The sequence below is a fragment of the Mus musculus genome, chromosome 3 (genome assembly GCF_000001635.26).
Source record: "Mus musculus strain C57BL/6J chromosome 3, GRCm38.p6 C57BL/6J".
NCBI classification, from domain to species: Eukaryota; Metazoa; Chordata; class Mammalia; order Rodentia; family Muridae; genus Mus; species Mus musculus.
This window is the reverse complement of record NC_000069.6, coordinates 136,967,508-136,973,345: the sequence shown is the minus strand read 5'-3', so window position 1 is coordinate 136,973,345 and position 5,838 is coordinate 136,967,508.

Genomic DNA, 5,838 nt, shown 5'->3' with positions numbered 1-5,838 from the left:
TAAGTTGATAGTATAAGCTCTCTCCAATTTCTTTACCAGGGCATTTAGTGCTATGATTTTTTTCCTCTTAGCACTGCTTTCATTGTGCTCCATAAGTTTGGGTATACTGTATCATCATTTTCATGGAATTCCAGAAAAATCTTGAATTTCTTTATTTCTTCCCTGACTAAGTTATCTTTGAGTAGAGAGTTGTTCAGTTTGCATGGGTATGTGAACTTTCTGTTGTTTTTGTTGTTATTGAAGTCTAGTCTATGGTGATCTGATAGGATTCACAGGATTATTTCAATCTTATTGTATCTGTAGTGGCTTGTTTTGTGACTGATTATAATTTTGAAGAAGGTAACACATGGTACTGAGTAGAAGTTTTCGGGTGTGATGTTTTGTATACATCTGTTAAATCCATTTGGTTCAGAACCTCTATTAGTTTCACTGTGTCTTTGTTTAGTTTCTGTTTCAATGAGCTGTGTACTGTTGAAAGTGGGGTCTTAAAGTCTACCACTATTATTGTGTGAGGTTCAATGTATGTTTTGAGCTTTAGTAAAGTTTTTTTTTTATGAATGTAGATGCTCTTGCATTTGGGGTATAAATGTTCAGAATTGAGACTTTCCATTGGTGATTTTTTTCCTTTGATGAATATGAAGTGTCCTTCCCCATCTCACTTGATAACTTTTGGTTGAAAGTCCATTTTATTGAAAATTATAATGGCAGCTCCCACTTGTTACTTGGAACTATTTGCTTGGAAGACCTTTTCCAGCTTTTTACTCTGAGGTAGTCTCTGTCTTTGTCATTGAGATGAATTTCTTGTATGCAGCAAAATGCTGAATTCTGCTTGCATATTCAGTCTCTTAGCTTATGTCTTTTTATTAGAGAATTGAGTCCACTGATATTGAGAGATATTAAAGACAGATGATTGTTAATTCCTATTATGTTTGCTGTTGTAGGTGGCATTCTGTGTCTGTGATTCTCTCCTTTTGGTTTTGTTGTGAGATGATTAATTTCTTGTTTTTTCCTTTGGTGTTGTTATCCTCCTTTTATTGCAGTTTTCCTTCTAGAATCCTCTGAAGACTGAATTAGAAGATAGATATTGTTTAAATCTGGTTTTTTCATTGAATATCTTGGTTTCTGCATCTACTGTGATTGAGAGTTTTGCATGATATAGTAGCCTGGGCTGGCATTTGTGTTCTCTTAGGGTCTGCATATCTGCTGTCCAGGCTATTCTGGGTTTTAAGTCTCTGGTGAGAAGTCTGGTATAATTCTGATAGGTCTGCCTTTATATGTTACTTGGCCTTTTCCTCTTACAGCTTTTAATATCCATTTTTGTTCCTTCTGTACATTTAGTGTTTTGATTTAGTGTTGTGTCAATATCTTCTATGCCTGAGATTCTCTCTTCTATCTCTTGTATTCTGTTGTTGATGCTTGCATCTGTAGCTCCTGACCTCGTTCCTAGGTTTTCCATTTTCAGAATTGCCTCCATTTGTGATTTCTTTATTGTTTCTACTTCCATTTTTATGTCTTGGACCTCTTTGCTCAATTCCTTCACCTGTTTGCTTGTGTTTCCCTGTATTTCTTTAAGGAATTTATTTGTTTCCTCTTTAAGGCTTCTACCTATTTACCTGTATTATTTTGCATTTCTTACAGTGAGTTATTTATATCCTCTTTAAAGGACTCTGTTATTTTTATGAGAGAGAATTTTAAGTCAGTATCATGTTTTTAAGGTGTGTTGGGGTATCCAGAACTTGCTGTGGCGGGAGAACTAGGTTCTGATGACCCCATAGTATATTGGCTTCTGTTGCTTATGGTCTTGCACTTGCCTCTTGCCATCTGGTTATCTTTGGTGTTAACTGGCCTAGGTGTCTCTGTCTGGAGCCTGTCCCCTGTGTCCCTGGGTTGCTACAGATCTCCTGGGAGGCCTTCAGACTGTGGGGTCTTTGGAGGGGCAGACATGCTGATGATCTTCCCTGGCTGAATAAGCAGGCTGGAAGGTCAAGTGTTTGCTTTTGTAACATGACATTCTTCTTTGTGCAGTAGCAAGGGTCTCATGGGAACTGTTTTAATCCTTTCCAATGACAGCACTCACAATGACTTAATTACTTTCTAGTAGCCTTCACTTTCAAAAACAATAAGAAGTCTTACCAATTCTTTGAAAATTTAAATATATGCACAATTCATTTTGGTTATATTCCATCTCCTCCTCCCATTAATTCCTCCTGGTTCTACTCCACTAACTCCCCCCCCCCCAACTTCATACTCTCTTTTATTCTTTTATAAAACCAACAAAATCTAATTCATATTACCTATATAGGCATAAATTTGAGGCCAGTCTCTAAAATAAAACTGACCCTTCCTCTCTAGAATCCAGCAACTGTCATAAGTCCTCAGTTGGGGTATCACTTAGGGCTCATTTCCCTTCATTCTGAAATGCTGACTTCTTCTCATTACTACTACTACTACTACTACTACTACTACTACTACTACTACTACTACTATTTTGTGCCATCCAATCCTTTTCAACTCAAGTCCTTTAGGGAATATTTACTGCTAAGAGAAATTTAGAATTGACTTACCATGAGGCAATAGGTGAAAGACCAGAGCGTGGACTTGCCTACCTCCCCCATGAGATTTTTCTCTTTATATGAAACTTGGTGATTCTTTCCATAAGAGAAATTAAGGCAAAAGACCCTTATTCCAGCTCCTGTTTTGGCATTATGATGGCTGTTATTATGAAAAGTTATATTTCTAGCTCATTTCTTCAATAGAAAGTCAATTTTAAAGAATGTTGAAGGCCACTAAGGAAGTTCTCTTTATCTATAGCCAACACTGGCATCTCCAGGGCATATCCTGGCAAGGCAGATAAGGGTAAAGGACATAAGAATTTTGGGAAACAGAACTAATTTTCTTTGTATGTGCTCCTCTAGGGGCACACATCAGTCAGGCACTCCTGGGTGACAGTACTGAGAATAAATAGCACAGCTGTTTGTGGGCTTACCACTCCAAAGGACAAGACTGGTTTGCTCTTTGGTGATGATGCTAACCCCCTCCTTCCACGTTGTAAAATGCTTTAAAATATGGTACCATTCTAACTTTTCAACAGGTTCTACTGCCACCTGGGCTTAAGCTCAAATCACAGAATCTCTTTGTATAAAGTTAAAGATGACTTCTGGAACTGAAATCATGGACTAGAGGCACTGAGGCAGAACATAGCTTCATGTAAACCCTGACTGACATGTTTACAGAACCAGGTTGATCTGGAAAGAAGGTGAAAGAAAGTTACTGTAGTTGCAGCCAGGCAAAGGAAAAGGCAGATTGGCTGAAAACCGGCCAAGTTCCTGCTATTAAACCACCACAGTGTGGCTGCCAAAAGGGGTGTTGGGACAAATTGCCAGAGGTAACTGTTACATAAGCCAGAGCTCGTCCTGCCAATTATCCAGAAACCATTGCTCCTTCTCGGCTCAGCACCAGTTCCCTGATACGTAACTCTCAAGCTGTCTCCTACTTTAAAATATGAACCAGAAGAAATTAGTTCTTCTGTGGGACAAGAGAATATGCATTTATGGTAAGGCAGCCATTGGGCTTAGCTCCCTGTTGATTGCGTACCAGTGGCTAGAGGCTTCATTGAAAGAAGAGGACAATCTCCGAGAACTCAAATTTGTGTCTTTTGAAAACTTGCTGTAGGGAAGCAATGGGAAGGAAAGCTAAATGTGCCATAGATTGCACAGAGAAAGGAAAGGAAGAGACGCCTATTGGGCTGCCTCATTTTCTTTATTAAAAGATGCTTACTGCATTGATGGACTTTGAGCTAAGCAGCAACTCTCTTATTAGCATAGGGAAGGAAAGCCCAGTGTACAATCAATCTGGTAACCCAGCCTTTCTCTTTCTAACAGAGGGAAGGTGGTGTGCAAGGCTGTAGCTACTCTGTGATTCCTTATGCTCACCAGAGTGAAATATTTAGAGATCTATGTTATCCAGTTCACAGCCACAGACTTCTTATAAAGCTTTATTCTGTTTTCTAGAACCACATATTTCTCATCACACTCTCACATACTCCCTGCACTACTCTAGGCTGTCCATTCATTGAGCACCTATCAAAAGTCTTGGTTGATCCTGCCCTATTCCCAATCTTTGCCATCAGTATGTAACCATTAAAGGTGACTCCATTGCCTTTGACATATTTAATCTGACCAAGGCATAGAAAATGCCAACTACTCTACATTCCTCATCTTTATTTATCCCTACAAGCCCTGCCTTCTAGTTAGAAAAGAGTTTATAGGTATTTGGGGTTGTTAATATTGAGTGTCAGCTTCCTTGAATCAGGAGTCAACTAAGACGTTTGTGTGAATGCCTCTCCAGGGAAGGTTAAATGAGAACTGAGTATAGGTGGCCTTTTCCTCTAATGGACAGACCTTCTGTTGGTCATGCAGATACCAAGAAATTAAGGGGAAAGCCGTGCTCTTTTGCTGCCCTCCTTCACGTTCTGCAGAAGGATGCATCTATCCTCTTGCTGCCATTCTTTGCTAACCTCAGGACCTTGCTTCTTCATCATTCCAACATGGACAAAACACCAGATGCATCTTAGGGCATGAAGGCCTTCAACATCATATCAGAATTGCTCAGGCATCCAGCCTTGAGGGCAGAGCAGCTACCAGGTTCTCAGCCTCTCCAGTGTGCACTCATCATCAAACTAGCTAGTTCATACCATGCAAACTAGTCTACTAGTATTTTTTTTCTCTGTTCCCCTTGAGAATCCTGAATTAAATCAGAATTTCTAGGGATACAACTGAAACATTACCATCTCTTAGAACATTTTCTGAGGTGATAGGAGGGAGCCCTCGTACTATGCCCACTTCCTTGCTCTGTATGTGATTGTTTCCAGGACAGAAATGTCTTACTCGACACCTTTATCACTTCTTCCAATTCTTCTTGTGGAAAATAGGCAAACTATCTGTATCCTTTGCCTTCTGGTGACTGCCCTTGGCTTTTCCATAGCAACCAGTGTATACTTGCCTGTGAATTCATGACTCTTATTATTTCCTAGTCCTCTCTAATTGGAAGAGAAAAGCCACCATGTTGAGAGCTATTTCATTTATCTCTACATCCACAGTACATACTGAGGAAGAATACATGAGCACCAATGTTTCTGACTTCCTGCTCCAAGTTTTCCTCCCAATTTTCAGAAAGCCAGTAGTCATTCAAACCCCTCACATGATTCCTAGTTTCGGTTTATAACAAAAGAGAGAAGAGGCATGTCTGGGAGATAAGGTCATCTATCTTAGCTTTCTCAAGAAGGGGACACATAGATTTTTGTCAGTTCTCTTCCTGATTCACACACAGATGATGGCGGCCTCTTATTAATTCCTGTATAAAAAAAATCAGAAAAGAATTCTGAACGACATGAAGGATCATCAATCGATTCCATCATAGAACATTTGGAGAAGGGAGGGTTTATAACTGCAGGGAGAGGCGTAGGGAAATGCAAACTCAAGGCTTGCTTTCCATCAAGAGAACATTCAGAACTCTTCCAAAGCAGAAAATCATTTTTCTGGGCTCGATGCAAGAAAGACACTGTGAGAATTGATCCAGATTTAGCACAAGAGACAAACATGAAAGCAGTTCCTTGCTGGAAGCACATTGTAAAATTCTGAGATCTGAAGGCTAGAGTCTGCCATCACATTGGCAAAGGGAGAAGAAACAACTGACTTTCATCTTGGCTCCTGCCACAAGTGTGATTGCTTTGTGATTCTTGCCCACTGTCTCTGATTCAGATGCTCAGTGTGCCTTCCAAAGTCTCTACATTCAGAAGCCAGGATGGAAGACACAACACACTCTTTCCCCTTCATCTCC